The 18,079-nt window shown below is 48.9% G+C and overlaps 1 protein-coding gene across 1 annotated transcript in view; it reads left to right on the top strand.

Annotated features, from left to right (window-relative positions):
* The first annotated feature begins 1,770 nt into the window (after positions 1-1,770).
* Positions 1,771-18,079, top strand: part of LOC142584396 (uncharacterized) — a 72,338-nt gene continuing 56,029 nt past the window's right edge. The window contains exon 1 of the mRNA XM_075694539.1: positions 1,771-1,898. The gene's annotated coding sequence lies outside the window, so the exon portion shown is untranslated. The remainder of the gene's footprint in view (positions 1,899-18,079) is intronic.

Raw genomic sequence — 18,079 nt, 5'->3', positions numbered from 1 at the left:
TGCCAGTGTGACCCAAAGTGAACGGACGCCTGTGTGGATGCGGTCAGAATTAGTTTTAAAAAGCTGCGCTTACGTCACTAAACTTCAATAATATTTATTTTGGTTCATTCTCGAGCCGGTGTTTGCCGACTGTGACCCAAGGTGGCAGAAAAGATGCTAGAGTTCGGCGAAACTTCCCCCTTCCCCACTGCAGGGTAGGCTACCGGGCTCAGCTCTGTTTAGCTTTCCGCCTTTCCCTTATTTTTATGACTTCTTTCTTTCTCTCTCTGTCAGTACATCGGGTGTCGGCGCTGTCGTAGACGAAGACAGCCTGCTCAAATGAAGCGGTGTGGCGTTGTGGCGCACAACACAGCAGTTGTAGAAGTGCATTTTTCGCATTATAAGGGAACGTCGGTTGTGGGCAATTCTCCGAGGCCGGCGAAGTTTTAAGTTCGTGTGCGTAAGACGCGTAGCACATCAAAACCAGTCGGTGAAGACGTGACCGCTTTTTTGAAGCCAATCTAACCTTGCATAACGAGCGCTATTTTGATTCACTAGGTGGGAAGCCGGGTCCCCGAGAAAGCACTGAGTTGGTATACACGCAAGAGAACGCTTCAATTTTTTGGCCTTTTAGGCGAGCGAACCTTGATGAAATCATTATGTGGTCGACAAAATTATTTCCCTTTAATCTCGCCGTCTACAAATAACGGGCTTACGGCTCCCACGACGTGAGATCTTTCTCTCGAATCGGCCGCCGCTCTGATCACGCGACGGCGAAGATCTGTCTCAGCGTGCATCTATTAAGAGAGCGGCTGACCTTGAGAGACAATGCCGCAACGTCACACAGATTGCACGCACACGCCGTGACATCGTCCTCACAGCCCAACTCTTCACGCGGCAAACAAAAACCCTTCAAGGGCGTTCTCACTCGGTTGAGTCCGTCTGCAGATTTCGGTTTCCCCGGCCCCTCGGCCGCGGGTCCCAAAGGCAGCTTGCGCGAGAATGCGCATTCTCTCTTTTTTCGCTTCGTTTTGTTCCTTCGGCTCTCGGCACGCATGATAATGGACGATCTTGAGACAAGCGTTTCGTGCTGCGGCAGCCCCGGCTTGCTCGCCCGGACCCAAGGGGCGCTGTTTGAGGTCGGCTTCGGCCACTTAGGCGTCATTTGTGTCATGCAAGCATCTCCTGCCGCTCGATGCATCTTGCGTGCACGCGCGCGCGCGCGCGCGTTGGATCGTTTTCGCGAAGCAGCGTTCATCGCTCACTGAGCTAGCTGCTCCCTCCGCCCGCGGTCCTTTCTCCGGCGCTCAGAGAGGTCTTTGTCTCTTTTCCCGAACGAATCCCTGGCGGCCTGCCCAACCCACGCTCTCGCATATAGGAAGACGGAGCACAAACAGCCTCTAAAGCGTCGTCTGTGTAACGCGACGCGAAAGCGTGGCGTGTATTTAACCGCTTTCTTCTTTACTGCAGCCTATCCAACACCGTTGTCCTATCGACGCGCGGCGAAAAGCGTGACGCGAGTAAAACTTGAGTCGACAATACAAAAAGGGTTTCGCGGTACCTCGCCGCCTTTTTCGAAATGCAAATGCGATCCATCCAGCGGCCGCGGGTCGAATTGAATTGTGGCGACTCGCGGCCACGTTTCATATGGAGGCGTCATTGTGGCTCGGGTGTTTTTCTCGCGTCGAAATCTTGCAGGCACATGCGTGCGAGCTCTCGGAGAGAGATTGACGCTGCAATTACGAAGCGACCTTCGACACGTACTACGCTGCCTTCCGACGCGGGAGGTCCGAAGGCGCGATGGGCGATGCTGCAAGTTTCGCGGGTGTCGCCGAGAGAAGGCTTTGTGTGCCTTGAACAGCGCCTGGTACATAGAGTGCTGCAGGAAGTCGGAGTGGCTGAACGCATGCGCCGCGGTGGTGAGTGCTATTGCCGCGAGACGGAAGACATTGAGCGTGAAAAACCACTTGTTGCATATTCGCATCTCCGATTAGAATGTGCACTTGCATCGTTTTCTCCTTCTTACCACCATTTCTGTCTATCTTTTTGCTCAGTCCCCTGGTGTATAGAGAACTCTCTTACTCGCACGCGCGATTCTTTTACAAGGTATTCGCCCTGATCGCGGTGTGTACGGTCACGTGATCGAATCACACTATAAAGTCATCCACGCGTTATCCGCGATAGTGAGAATATCGTCAGTCCGAAATTCGAACTGGGCAAAACCCGGCCGTTCGTTAATCGTCACGCGACCGCGTTGGGTCACGTTCAGACGAAGCCCCAGCGACGTCCTTGCACACTGCGCTAACATGACGACATGTTGTGCGCGTGCGCATTGTATAGTGTACATCCGTGCTTTAAATTGGTCTTTCGTGGGCGTTCCCCAGCCAACAAAGTGATGGGGAACAGCGAAGGATCACAGAACAGTGCACAATATCCGGGGCGTATTTTTTCTGGATACTGTTAGAAAAGGAATGAAACCAAACACATCTTTGGCGTACTTCATCTCCTGCGTGTCATTTGAGAAAGGAGCAGCTGCGTTAACTGCTATATATCCTGAACTTTGGCTGCGGCTTACGACAGTTGTACTTAGCTACATGGAAAGTCTTACTGCATTTGTGCATGCAGTTACTGTAGTTATCGTAATAAACACGATTAATTTGTTAAGTGCCCATGCATAGATATGCGCGTTAAGTTGCATCCTATAATAGGGGTCATTTTTATCTAAACGATAGTCTTTCTGTTGACCTGAAACATGTATGAGGAACGAGCTATAGCCTGATCTGGCTTTCTCACATGGAGGAAGGGAAATGCTTAGGAGAGAGCGTCGCACAACTCAATTACGCGCAACCCGTGACGTCAGAGCGTGTGGCACAGTCTCAGAAGAAATTCGCACCCCCCTTTGGGGTTTATGTTGTCCCACAAAAATAATCGTCATCTATCTTGCGCGCCTTTCCTTCAACGCTGCGTGTCCAGTACTTCCAGGTCACGCACGAAATGCGCGTCATCAACGTCACATTGCATTCTTGACAGGAAAGTAGCGAGCGCAGAGTTTTCAAGAAAGGAAACGCAGGCAAGGCAGATGACGATTATTGCTCTCGAACAACATAAGCCCTAAAGGGTGCAAACATTTTTGAGAGTGCACGCACTAAGAAAAAGTACACCCCCAACGGGGGATCTTACGTCGAAACACCCTTTTTGCACCCTTCCTTCTTTCTTTATTTGCTCACTTTGAAAACTGATACATTGGTTAGCAAAACACCCTTGCAGAGGCGCTAGAAGGGTGTTTTATGCAAAGCGTGTATACCTTGCAGAATTTAAGGGTGTTCGGGAACTTCAGCATTTCAAGCAAGTGAAATGCAATCAGTGCCTATTTACCAGCGGTTTTCGCTGCATCATTGTTCGAGCACGACGTATAGTCTCGGTGTCTATGGATGTCGACCTGTTACGTCATGTACATGGCGGGGCCCAAGTAGAAAGTCATAGTTTTTCCTTTTATTTCATATTCTGCCTTCTGCTTTTTACCCCTGATTTCGTTTAAGTTGTTTGACCTCGGCGTTGTTTTATACGTAAGCTGACAGTTGTCAGCTAATCATAGCGCGTCAGCCAATCATAGTTTCTCATGCGCATGTTCTTTATGGTGTAACATTGGGGACGGCCCAGTATTGTGCACAGTAAGTCTTGCGCCGTTTCATTCACTATCGGTTGGAATAAAATGTGCATATGCATTCGGGGCAATATACTCAGCCGATATGAACTCAGAATTTATTGTGGAGGTGGAGCGCCCCGGTCGTAAAGTGGAAAGGCACAACTACTCTGTACACTTCTCTTCCTCCTGCCTTTCACATCTTACTGATATATTCACTTAAATTGTTCTAACCTTGGTGTTGATTTAAACTGAAGCACTGTAGAGCATGGCGTCAGCCTATCATAGCACGTGGAGGCGCTACTGCACTCTTAAGGTGCTGTAATATTCCGTTTGGTAGTGTCGGAAACAAAGAAAAAAGAAAAACGGGAGTGGTCGTAAAGTAGGACTTCCGACGGCCAGGACATCAGTTCAAATCGAGGCGGCGGAAGCTTTTTCTTTCTTCGCTTATTCTTTTTTAACGTCTCTGAAAGCACTTCCGGATTACTTCGGTGGACATCCCAAAGACTAAGGGAGGGATATAACAAAAGATATCGCTGTTAAAATGAAACAAAGTGTGCATTTCCGCAAAACGCACATTGGGGGAAGGGGCGCAACGCCAAGAAATCATCCTTTAAAGCGGATGTATTACTTCGCTTAAACACCCTTTTCTGTGGATTTAGGAGGGTGGGTTATATACACGAGAAAACACTCCTAAGGGTGGTGCAGTTTCCCTCAGCGTGTAGGTTGTAGTGCTCCCACTCTACAGGCACAGCTACACTCCTAAGCAAATGTGCACCCTTTGGGGTACGTGTATATTTGCCACACAACAATAATCGTCATCTGTCTTGCTTGCGTTTCCTTCTCTGAAAACGCTGCGCTCGCTACTTTCCTGTCGAGAAATGCTCTGTCATCTTGATAACGGGCATGCCGTTCGTGACTTGGAAGTACCGGGCTCGCCACATTAAAGAAAGGAAATGCGGACGAGACAGATGACGATTACTGCTGTCTTGCAGAAGGGTGTAATTTTGCTTAAGAGTGTACGACAGTAAGGCCGAACAAGTGCGTAACAGTTAACAACTACCGGAAACCAAACACTCCCGGCCAATACGCTGACTCTCAGAGGCCGCCTGTTGTTCCGATACTGCGAGGGGAAAAACAAAGCAAAGCGAATGTCTTCTCGGAGAGTTTGCTCACCAAAGATGACTTTGGAGTTTATTTCCTTCCTCCATGATTTCTATCTCGATGTTACGACAACGTAATGAGTCTCTTCGATCTGCCGTCCCCGACTGACTAAGACTACTGGAGATGCTGGTTACGTCAAAGCTACTTGGAAGAAAGTCGCAGCTCGTATACAGTCTGGCCAATCCGGGAATACAAAAACGAAGGAAAAAAAAAAAATTGTCCCAAAGATCGGCTCCCTTTCTCCTTCAAAAATGTGCTTGGGTCCTGGTCGCGCACCCCACAAGCAGAGGTTCTCGAGGCTCAACTGGATTTTATCTTGGACAGTGACTTCGTAAGTAAGTTTCTTGTGTGCAGCACTTTATATGATCTATGCTTCATAACCTGTTTATGTTTGTGCTGTCCTTATGGCCTTATAAACTTTTCCCCCCTCTATATTTTCCGTGGACTTTGTCAGTGTTTTGCTATTTTTTAATACACATTGTGCAGTGTTTTGTATTTTAACCATTTTTTGTTTTTAGTGTTTTTCCTAAGGTTTTGGGATAGCACGCTTTTTCTGGGGCCGAACTTTTGGTGTTCCGCATCTAATAATGGGAGAAGATAAATCATAGATGGTGTAGTTAAGTTGCTATAGGCCAGTGTTACCCTTTGAATCTTCTAGATTTTCTTCACGTCACCCTCCTTCTTTTGCCCAACTGCGTAGTTTCACTTTGCCGAGGTTGCGAGAGAGTCAATTGAAGGCCGCTGTCAAATAGTTCGCCTCATTTTCTGCCACTCAATTGCGCCTCTTCATAAAGACCTAGATAGCTTTATCGGCTTCTGCAGTTAGAAGAACGGGATAATCCTTACGGAGATACAAAACCAGTTGCTGATTAAAAAAGATGGCCTGTTGTGTGCGTATGCGTAAATCTATTAACACGTTACGACATCTCAAACGCTATATATTGCCCCTTATACATCATAAAGGCATCAGAGGACGCTAGCAGCGAGCACACATACGACCACTGAGATTTCGACTTAACCAGTGTCAAAATCTTTCTTTCATTTTTTCTCTCTCTAAGAAAGGGTGTTTAGCCAGCCGATATGCATCGCTTTAAACGCAAGGCTTGCAGGAAGTGTATAGATACACAGATGTCTAAGAGTCCGGTTCGCAAACAGGCTTGTAGCCTTGCTTGGTCCGATGGCCCTGTTCGATATCTGGCGGTATGATCCGCAACGCAAATTTGAGGTGCGTTTGTTAAAACTGGCTTGATTTACGTTCTCCAACGCTGCGCGGGTGTGCCGAATTATAATTAAGCACAGGTTCAATCTTGATAATTTTCGGCTAGGCTGACCATGTGGCTTCATTTGAATCCCGATGTTTTAAAGATAGCGAAGCGGAGGTTCATGTGTCGATGCCGCAGTCTGACGATCCCGTCTTGCTCTGCTCTGCTAAAGGGCGCGGCCTGTAGTAACGATGCAGATAACTAGTTAGGTATAGTTAACGATCATATGTCTTAATGGTACATTAAACATGATCTGCGCTGAGTGCGCGCCACAGATCGTATAGGGCAATACATGTTAGTGAAGTACGCGAAGACGATTGATTGCTCGTACCGTCTCTCGCGTCGTTGCCACCGCTGTTTTTCACCGAGTGGCGAATGACCGCTTAACAAGAGAGCTCACTGTTATCGACTGTATGAGAGAGGTACAGACGCATTTCCGTAGTGTTTCAGTGTCGACGAAGCCTGCAACACTATCCGACATAACAAGTGAGCCCGACTTTATGGTGTAGACTATACGCGAGAGGCACATGCATTCGAGGTATCATATTTATTTATTTGTTTATTTAGTTAGTTAGTTATTTCTCACAGTACTGCATACCAGATTGTCCCAAGCAGGAGTGGAATATGATAAAAAGAGAACTGCAAAAAAGCGAGTATCAGACATAGTTTATTAGTAGACGAAACCTTAACAAATATGAGTATTCGAATACACTAACAAATGAACAGGGTCATGTATCTCTACAACTGTAAAAACATAAATTCAAATAAAAAGTGCACTAACGAAACAACATATGTTCAAGTGGCCTCAAAAATAGTTTAGGAAGGGCGTTACAGTCTGAAATCGTCCTTGGCAAAAAAAAAGGAAGAAAAGAAGACACTCTCCTTAAATGCATTTGTTTTTGCAAAGACTGCTTTCAGCGCATGATTGTGCATGTATCGAGTCCTTCGAGTACTTGAGTGTTAGACATGTGGACATGTCTAGATTACCTATTAACATATTATGCAAATACGCCATGCGAGTATATATTTTCTACATGCGCATATTTGTAATGTTGGAACTTCATTTCACGCATAAGCTTAGTAGGGAAGTCATTCCTTCTGTATTTCCCATAAATGAACCTGTCAGCGTTCCTTTGTAACATATCTAGCTTTCGTACAGTCTGCTTATCGTGGGGATACCAAATCACGGAAGCATATTCTATTTTAGACCAGACATATGTTTTGTATACCAATAATGTGAGCTTTGTTGGAGCGTTTCCTAATTTTCTTCTTTAAAAAAAAACACAATTCGCTACATGCTGAAGCACAAATGTCACAAACACGAGCTGACCAGAAAAATTTTAAACTGAGTGTAACGCCTATTTGTGTTCAGTTACCTGTCCTATTTCTCGATTATAAAGTGCACAGGCATAAATACTACGATGTACTTTACGTGTAGTTTTTAGTAAGACGCCTTTTCTTTTTTTTAATGTTAACTTCCATGTCACATGTTCGACACCACTGCTCAACCTTCAACAACCGATCCAGTAAAACAGCATGCGTTCACTTTCGCGCAATATTTTTTTGTATATAATACAGTCATCTGCGAAAAGTTTTATACATGCCGAGTCAGACACAAATTCAGGTAAGTCATTTATATACGCTAAAAACAGCAAAGGACCCAGTACACTGCCCTGCGACACACCAGAAGAGACAGGAAAGATATCGGAAGCTTGATCAACCACCACAACAAACTGACTTCTATTCTGCGAATAAGCTTCCACCCAATTCAGTAAAAAAGCAAAATAGACCAATGAATTCTAGCTTACGTAACAATTTTCCATGCGATACTAGGTCGAATGCTTTGCTAAAGTCGATAAAGAAAAAAAACACATCTATTGACCCCGAGTGATTTAATGCCGTTAAAATATGACGCACAGGGGTATGTAGCGGAGTCGTCGTAGATTTCCAATTTATGAAACCGTGTTGAAATGGGGACAAAACATTTTTGTTATACAAGACCTGATATATAACCCGCTATGACATGCTCCATGCGTTTCGAGCAAATAGAAGTAATCGACGCAGGCCTATAGTTCTTTAATATTAGCTTTATCCCCTTTCTTGTGTATAGGCACAACGCGCGCCGTTTTCCGATATGCATAAAGTCCACTAGTGTTTAACGAAAACTGAAAAAAAGAAGACATATATTCTGCAACCCGTGCTGCAAAGCGTTTCAAGAATCCATTTGGAATTTCATGTGTGCCCGCGCTTTTTCTTGTTTAATTTCCGTGGCATTGACGGAACCCCGTCAGATGTTAAGGGTGCTATATCCGACATCGAAAGTTCCTTCTGTGCGGCATAGCTGACCTTAGAAAAAGAAGAGAAAAGAAACACTATGAAAGTACGTGTATAATGGTAAAACTGGTAAAGCGCTGGCAAAATTGCGTACGCGTGGCAACGACGTTAAATATATAGAGGACGACAAATGTCAGCTTTTTATGTCCCTCACTGCATGTCCGATGCATCCTCGCTCGTGTCTTGTGCATCGCTTCTGCCTATGGACATGTGTTATTGCGCGCCATTGTACTATAAGGTAAAGTATACCGCGGAAAAAAATGTGCACCTTTCTTGGAGAGTGCAGCAACTATAGATGCGCGGTCGTCGTATGACTAGCAAACCTAGGTGGTGTCATCAGAATAAATAGCCCAGGGAAAAAAAAAAAGAAAACCTCGTTTTAACCTCGCGGCAGCGCACTTCTGCTCGCGCCGAGGAGTGACGTCACGCGCCGTTATCGCCAGCCAATGGGAGCAACAATGGGCCTTCGGCAACAATTAAATATCCGCTGCAGGTCGTCTGCGCCAGAAGAGGGTAAAGTGCACCTCTATTACGCCGACATCCGCCTAACACAACGTGCCCATTCTTTGTTTACAATCGACCGACTCGGCACGCGTGCATCAATTGCTCTTGTGCAAACCCCTCCCCCTCCCCCACTGCCCCCCGCGCAAACGACTCGCATTGACGACCGGCCACGGCGCGTGCTAGGCAATGAATCAACAAGCCGAAGTTGACAAGGCGGACCCGGCGCAAAGGGATTTTTTGGCCGGCTCCGTCCGATTGTGTAAGGCAGATGACGGGGAAGCAGGGAGTCTCAGCAGAAGGAGGTTCTAAAGAGGCCCCCGGAGTGGAAGTCGTGCCCAAAAGGTGAAGCCGGCCCGCAGGCTTTTTGAGCTTAGCCGTGGGCATCTGGGACACTGTAAATTTGCCGTTTCGGCGTCGTTGCGCCAGAAATTCTATTGAATCACTCGTACGATGTAATACCGGAACTGGACCCGCTTCACTCCTGCCGCACATCAGCCAAACCAGATCACGCAATGCGATCGACGGTGAGTGGTCGAGCTAGGGAAGCCTCAGCCAGCGGCCAATGTTTCGACGACGGGAATTTGTTTTCGTCAGGGCAGGTACATCTTGCGACATACGGAGGTCCATGCATACGAATCTGAAAAACGTTGGAGGGCGATTCAACCTCCAGTTGAAGTCGATGAAAGACAATGTCTTCCTGACGAGTTGTTGTTGAGAATGGTGTGTGTAACCCTTATGATGTAGTGTGAAAGCCGCTGCCCGAGCGAGATCGTTTGATCGACGTCATCAATTATTGTGATCGATTATCATCAGCATCGTCATCTTTATCATCATCATCCATGTCATCATCACTGCCACCTTCATAACGATTGCAATCATCATCATTATTATCGTCTTCATCAACTCTATGAAATGCTGCCAGCTACCCCTTTGCTCGTGGTATGTTCAGTGAATCGATCACCCATAGAACTGGAATAAGTACATTAGGTTTCCATGTAGTTCGAGAGCAACGACGCGAAGAAAGCTGGAAAGGCACAGGTTCCGATATGGTCCGAGATGCACTACGCAGTGCGTTAAAACAGCCATTCCAGCAAATGTGTAGGCCAGAATAGTACCTCAATTTCGCTCGCAGTATAGTCGTATAGTTTTGCCGGGGGTGAAAAATTTCCGCCGTGGAACTTTACATCTGTTGCAAAGCGGAAATGTGAACATTCGGCTCTCAACGGAAGTCAGCTGTTCCCTTTCATATTGGCGTCTACCATGTAGAAGAGAGATGCAGAGAAAAAAAGATAGAATAGGAAGAGAAGAAACGTGTAGGTGCAGTTAAACGGAAAAGCGTCCGGTTGGCAATCTTACGCGGTTTCGTGCCCATGGCCATCGGAAATAGCACAGCGAAAAGCATTGAACTCACTTGAACATTTTTACGAAGGGACAGGCATCATTAACAAGTGCTAGATACTGCGCTGAATAATCACACGAGGTTACTATAACTTGTTCCTATAATTTGTAATTATTTGTAGTTGTATATTACGTGTTATACTGTTTATATGCCCTTCGCAATCTGCATCACGGGTGTTTGTGTGTGTTTGTGACTGTTTACAAACTCATTAGGGTGCAACTTGCATTTGACTTTCATATTGTTATTTTCACGGGCGTATAGGACTGTGCACTGTGGAGTTCTGACCCTATGGACGTGATTTCTTCTCATTTTCTTACATATATGTTTTTACATTGTTGTTTCCGCTATGAGAAAAGGAGTAGCTCCTTTTTTACTTTTACGCCTCTTTATTTTACTTTTCCTTTCAATAAAAAAAAAGAAAGGTTTCGTGAAAACGCGCGGTTCCCTGGTTGCGTGACACTTTTCTCCTGCACCAAGCTCAGGTTAACCGATCGGAATACCCACGGTGTCGCCCGTCCTCCCCTCGTACAAGCTGGGACAGGTGACTGCCACTCCAGGAGTCGTTGTTGTTATACGACCTCCCGGGAGGCTTAGCCGGCGCGGCGTTTATCCGGTCGCCACGCCGAGCAGCGTCTCTCTCCGGCGCTGGTCGACGCAGCACGGCAGCAGCCCCCAGCTGTGGTGGCCCGCGCCGCTAATGATGCGCCCGCGCATATTCATGGCGAACCGAGCCTTAAGCTGACGGAGCCGCGTCGCCGGCGGTTCCGCTCCGCTGACCTTCGCCATTTAATTTGCCTGGGCGGGGAAAAGAAGCGGCGGCGACCGCGCCGAGAGATGTCTCTGATGAGGAAGCGAAGCGAGAGCGACCGCCGGAATTGGAACGAGGACGCGACGCCGGACGACGCCGCCGCCGCAGTGCCGGGCACGACGCGCTCTTCGGCCACGCCGTGCCCGCTCCTTCAGCTGCCTTGCCTCCCTTCACCGCCCCAAGGGCGTTCGAGAACGCTGGTGGGGCGGACAGAGCCGGAGCGAGCGGAAGGGTTGGAAGAGGAGGGGGGGGGGGGGTGGTTCTGCGTTGTAGTGCCACTCGTTGGCTCGTAGCCGTATGCCCGACGCTCGGACTATAACTCTCCCCGCGAACGAAAAGCAGTGTCCAGCCAGGCGATACGCTGCACGAAGCAAGGATGGCAGATTTTCCACGCGATGTTTACGCATGTAGATTGCGGCTATTATAGTTTTGGTCATATGTTTGAGAGGGGCGGGAGAACACGAGCAAGACACTCTTGAGAGACGGGCTGGAAACAGCCTTCGGAGAATGCCGCGCGACGCTCACCTGCCTCAGAGCAGCGGGGTTGTGAAGGTACGGTGGAATGAAAAGGCGACGGATTTGCAAACAACAGGAAAGAGAGAAAGAAGTGAGCGACGAGTGTCCACTGCAGGTGCTTGAAAAGACACGTGTGATTGTGTGAAGCGTACGTGCGTGTGCGTGCGTGTGCGTGTGCGTGTGCGTGTGCGTGTGTGTGTGTGTGTGTGTGTGTGTGTGTGTGTGTGTGTGTGTGTGTGTGTGTGTGTGTGTGTGTGTGTGTGTGTGTGTGTGTGTGTGTGTGTGTGCGTGCGTGTGTGTGTGTGAACAGCAGGTTGCCATTAACCCTCAAGAGAAAAGTGTGTAACAGCTGTGTCTTACCAGTACTCACGTACGGGGCAGAAACCTGGAGGCTTACGAAAAGGGTTCTACTCAAATTGAGGACGACGCAACGAGCTATGGAAAGAAGAATGGTGGGTGTAACGTTAAGGGATAGGAAAAGAGCAGATTGGGTGAGGGAACAAACGCGAATTAATGACATCTTAGTTGAAATCAAGAAAAAGAAATGGGGGGCATGGGCAGGACATGTAATGAGGAGGGAAGATAACCGATGGTCATTAAGGGTTACGGACTGGATTCCAAGGGAAGGGAAGCGTAGCAGGGGGCGGCAGAAAGTTAGGTGTGTGGATGAGATTAAGAAGTTTGCAGGGACAACATGGCCACAATTACTAAATGAATGGGGGAGTTGGAGAAGTATGGGGGAGAGGCCTTTGCCCTGCAGTGGGCGTAACCAGGCTGATGATAGATGACTATATATATATATATATATATATATATATATATATATATATATATATATATATATATCGTCTATTAGAAAAGGAGTAGCCGTCACCATTATAGGGTGCTGAAAGAGAAATATAAAAGAAAGGTGCTCCGGCCTGTACCACTAACCATTATAGGGTGACTACATCTCTTTTATTTTCATTTCAATTAAACAGAGAGAGAGAGACGGGGTTCTGGCACCCCTTTAACGGAGCGCCCGTTTACGCCTACATAGTAAAGGACCCCCAGCTGTTTGCGCGCAGAAGAGAAAGTTCACAGACGACATGCGGACAGCCCAGGCGTCGACACCCGCGTCATGAACGATTTTGATGCTTCTCGTCGCATCGGCCGTCTCGTGCCGACTTACGGAGGCTCGTTCGTCTGGCCTTCGCCCGAGCTTCCAGTGACACCTACACCCGTCCGTTGTGCATAATTTCATCCTTGCGCGGGAAGCATTTGTGGAACGGCGCGTGTCTTCAAATTGCGTCAAGCAGCGAAGTGCCGCCTCGCACGCGCAGCTAGCCTCGCTCGGAGCCTTGCACTGGGACGTCCGAGCTTCCGGTTATGTCACGTCACGCATATATACACTCCGTCCTTGTCACTGCCCTCGTGTGTCACTGCCCGTCGGCATCTGTGCTGTCGGCGATATCGTTACATGCTAAAGGCATTGACCGTTAATCGATCGCGCATAGGAGCGTGCGTGACCGCGACCTGATTGGGGGATTTCTCGCGCCAACAAACTGTGCGTGCTGACAGTGGGGCAATTAATTGGCAACTCGTTGCTGATAAGGAAATTGAAAGGATTCGTGTCTCCAAGTGGGCGAGTCGCCCAACCGCGCCATTGCGCAATAGTCGTTCTGGCCCAATAGCAGCGCGCAGCGAGGTGTCTCTCAAGTGGGAAAAATCTTCGGTCTCAACTCGCGGGCTGCTGCTCATGGTAAGAGAAAAGTTGGCAAGAGAATAGGTCGCAGTACATAAGATTCAGTCGCAACACGTGGGGGGTACTGCGAAGACCCATTGCTTCTGAAATTGATGATGATGATGATGATGATGATGATGTCATTATTATTCAGGGGGAGAAATACGTACGGGGACTCGATGACTGAAGTTTGTTCGCATAACATGAAGGATATGAGATGAACCGCTGAATGAATGAATCCTGGCGTTTTACGTACCAAAACCACGATTTGATTATGAGGCGCGCAGTATAGTGGGTGACTCCGGATTAATTTTGACCACCATGGGATCTTTAACGTGCCACCAATGCACGGGACACCGGCTTTTTCGAATTTCAACCCAATCTAAATGTGGCCCCTGCTGCCGGGATTTCATCCCGCGACCTCGCGCATAGCAGTGCAACGCCATAGCCGCAAAAGCCACCGCGACGGGTCAGACGAACTGCTAACCGACACGAAAGAGTGATTGGTAAAAGAAAGTGTATACGGCGTGCTGAAGGCACGCGTGCAGCAAATCGCATTTCGTTGCATGTCAATGGCGAGGTCTCGAAGACTGAATTTTGTCCGCCACGGAGAGGAGGTCGAACCATGCGAGTACGGGCCATCACGGCCGTCTAACTCGCGTCGTTCGGACGCCTTGTGGCTCTTTAAGGGTGGCGACGACTATGGTCGCTATACACACACATGGGAGGTGTCGGAGAGAAGGCTCCATCTTCACGCCACCGCGCGAGCTTTCGACACCGCGGGCAACTCGGAAGGCGACAAAACTCCGCGCTTTCGTTCGGAGCTGCCGAAGCAGCATCGCTGACCGAAGCCGCCAGGCTGAGGAAGGCGCCAGAGTACGTACGCCGCGCTGCAGGGTGACGACCACCAAGCGGCGTCTCGACTGACCTTCCCTTTTGTGGCGCGTCGAAGATCTCGTTAGGGGGCATGCCACGAGGGGGGGGGGGGGACGCAGGAGACCGCGCGCCCGGTCCTCCTGACGCAACGGGGCCACCTTTGCGGACTCATTAGCCCCTCAGTCGCCCGCATTGCAACGCTCCGCGCCTTTGAACGGCGCTAACCCCACCGTCGGTGTTGGCTCACTCGCCCAACCCCGGGGTCCGGCCGCCACCTGAATGAAACAGCCTCCCCCCCAACCCTCTCCTTTGATGTGTCTCCGGCGTTGGCATAGCTATGTCGTATGAGGGGATGGTACGACTTCGCCCCGTCGTATATAAGGGGCGCCCCGACATCTTCCGTGAGGCTCTATCGTATGTGGTTGCGTCGCTGAGACTCCGCTCGTGTCTTACCCGTGTGCTCTGAACGCCGAACCAGCAGGATTCGTGATCAGCCCATAACGTCATCCGGGCCTCCGCCAAGACGACACGCCGACATTCGACATGAAGGTTGGTAGAGTTGCTGGCATTTTTTTAATCGAGGAACGCTGGTCGGGTGCCCGTGCGAATAACCTCGACAAAAGAGAGACACCGATAGGTATACCTGCTGTGCCGTCTTGGACTGGACCGCCAACCCCTTCCATGTTAACTCTGGTGCGCTGCAAATCGTGGGACACATTTTGTTGGAACGCCGAGGTTACACAGACTAGAGCACATGCTTTTTTTTTTTTTTTTACAATGAAGCTGTTAAGGGCTAGTTTGCCCAGGATGGTGTCCGCGTGTCGACACAAAACTCCCCGTACGTTCGCCGATCCCGAGGCTAGTGCATTGCATGGGCCGACCCGTTGCGGAGCTGAAGCAGGCGTTAAGCACTCCCCATACGTGCGCCGATTCCGAGGACACTGCAATGCCGGTCCTAGCCGCGGCGGAGGTGCAGTATGCTATTGAGGGGCCCACATACAGAGCTTCACTGATTATCCATCTTCACAGAGTGGAAGGCCACCAAGTTTATTTGTAGAACCGGGTCTGCTTCCCAAGAATCACTAGATTTAGAAAGCTTACATGTCCCATGCCTTCTACTCCAAAACAACATCAAGCTTAAATTTCTTTTTCTTTCGATACCTTAAAACGAAGCGCTCCCTATGCTTGGGTTAAGAGTGCGGATTTATACGGCTCTCATTCTGACTTCGAAGAGTCTTGGGCTGTATACCTGAGCTGTATTATTCGGAGAGGCGAGCGTTGCTTGTACGGTAAATCGAAACACAAAATTTAAGTAGTTAACAAAACTCGCTTCGTAATTGATCACATTACGGCGCATATGGAAACTTGCCAATTGTAGCCGGTTAGTTTGCAAGGCGTATCCACTGGGAATTAATTTCCAAAACGACACCAGTTTGGAAAGACGCGCTATCAGACTCGCCGTAATAATGCGCTGGTGTTCCACTTACCTTTTTAACAAAACGCTCTTTTATGCATTGAAGCACAAAAGTAACTGGAACGCCCATGTATTTCGTGCCACCACTTTGAGAAATAATATCTCGGAACTGGTGTTTGTTAATTAGTTGAATATGCGTTTCTATTTCTCATGCTACTAATGTCCGCCTCTTCTCAACGACACACTGCTCAAGGACAAGAATTATGCTATCTGGTAGAGGCGATCTTTTGAAGATTCCGTAAAACTTAATAATGATCGGCCTGCATGTGCGCACGGTGATGTTTTGTACTTCCTTTTGCATAGTTGGGTGCACCCTCTAATTATTTATTATTATTATTATTTGTTTTGAACACATATACACATATACACAGTTAACATGAAAGGGAAAGCGAGGAGCAGGCTGGCAACTGCCACCGGAAGGGGCACAACGCCTGCCTGCTCTTCTGAAGCGAGGTGACAGCAACACAGAAATGGAAGATAGGAAGGAGGGGAGGAAAGAGGAAAGGAAGAGCGAGAAAACGAAAAGCAAACAACTTTTTGAGTGCGCCAGTTGATAACGCGACAATGCAGGAAGCTCTCTTAGACAGGTCTCTTGGAAGTCGCCATGCCTCGATAAATTGACTCCCAGTACTTCGTAGCTCCGTAATTCACACAGCCATCAGACGGGCTATGATTCTAGCGGAAAGCCTTACGTCCTCGTCGGAACGGTCATACTGACAAGTGCACCGCGAATCTTATCGCAGCCGCGTCGGGGTTTGCAGTTATCAATTCCAGGCTGCGCATGCAGAAGCTGCGAGAAAATTCGTCATTTTAACGCGATAAATTAATCAGTTTATCATTATCATTACGTCGTCGGTTAACTAGAGCGTATAAAGTGTGCAGACGAGGACTGCAAAGAACAAGACTGCAACGGGACCCTCGCACGGGTCTTATTATCGCACCGATCTGTCTGGTCAGTCCAAAATAATAATAATATTTGGGGTTTTACGTGCCAAAACCACTTCCTGATTATGAGGCACGCCGTAGTGGAGGACTCCGGAAATTTTGACCACCTGGGGTTCTTTAACGTGCACTTAAATCTAAGCACACGGGTGTTTTCGCATTTCGCCCCCATCGAAATGCGGCCGCCGTGGCCGCGATTCGATCCCGCGACCTCGTGCTCAGCAGCCCAACACCATAGCCACTGAGCAACCACGGCGGGTTCAGTCCAAAATCCAAAGCGCTAACACGTTTTGAGAATGGCCCATCGCGAAAGGCGGTGTGAAAGGCTCCGGCGAGCCCATTCTGATACCAACGACTGTACGATATGTGTCCTCGCTAGGATTTTAAGTTATGCGGATTGCAGCACGGGACGATCACAGTGGCATTGCAATCAAAGGCATATATGGGGCGATCCCGGTTCCAGCAGATGGAACAAGGTAGAAACAGAGAGAGATTATAGATAGATAGATAGATAGATAGATAGATAGATAGATAGATAGATAGATAGATAGAAGAAAATTCACACGAAGTTATAGTAGGAGGAGGACTTTCGTGCGGAAGTCGCCGGACTATAGTTGAATGAGAGGCATGCGCCAACGATAACGCATTAGAGCCTCTCAAGTGCAGCATAAGGACCCGTGAGCCAACCCCCTCCCCCCCCCCCCCCCCCAGAATAAGCGCTGACGGCCACTGCTAAACAAAATCGACATTTGCTCACCACACATCGCACTCACGCCTCCCCTCATCCAGGGCCGCGCACTCAATATTCGCCGCTCATCGTCCGCGGGGCACGCGGGCAAACCTGGCAAGAGAGAGGTCATTGGAGAGAAAAAAAAAAGTTGACTGCGTCGGATTATTCTAATCCCTTCACAATGTGTAGTCGAGCTGACAGGTAGGGCGCCTCGTAAACAACTGGGGGTTTCTCGAGGCGGACGCGCACAAATGCGAGGGCTCCAGCTGGACACTCACAGCAGTGCCGCGGCGCGACGGAGGCGCGCGATGACGCTCGTAAACACCGCGCGCCGCGCCATGTGGTTGTGCGTGCGCGCGCCTGGAACCCCTGCAAGCGCTGGAGAAGAGCCTCACCAACGCCCCCCCCCCCCCCGAAGGTCTCCTGCATATGTCATCCTCCAACCGACGCCGCGGACGCGGCGGAGGGAAGCGAAGACCGACCGAGGAACAAAACGAAATAGTAGACGCGAAGTGGAAGCGAATGGGGAGGGGGGGGGGGGCTGCAGCACCCGACAAATTTGCAGAAGTGGGTATTAGCATATGGCAGTTGCTGCGCTAGCTTAGGAAACGGAGCGCGGTTAGAGGAATACCAAACGGCGTCACGAACAAGGACAGAAGTAGAAGAAGAAGAAGAAGAGGAAGAAGAACAACAGCAGCAACAACAACAACAGCAGCAACAACAAC

Source organism: Dermacentor variabilis, chromosome 6 (assembly GCF_050947875.1).
Source record: "Dermacentor variabilis isolate Ectoservices chromosome 6, ASM5094787v1, whole genome shotgun sequence".
Classification (NCBI taxonomy): Eukaryota; Metazoa; Arthropoda; class Arachnida; order Ixodida; family Ixodidae; genus Dermacentor; species Dermacentor variabilis.
The sequence above is the reverse complement of the archived record's forward strand: the minus strand, read 5'-3'. Positions and strand labels throughout refer to the sequence as shown.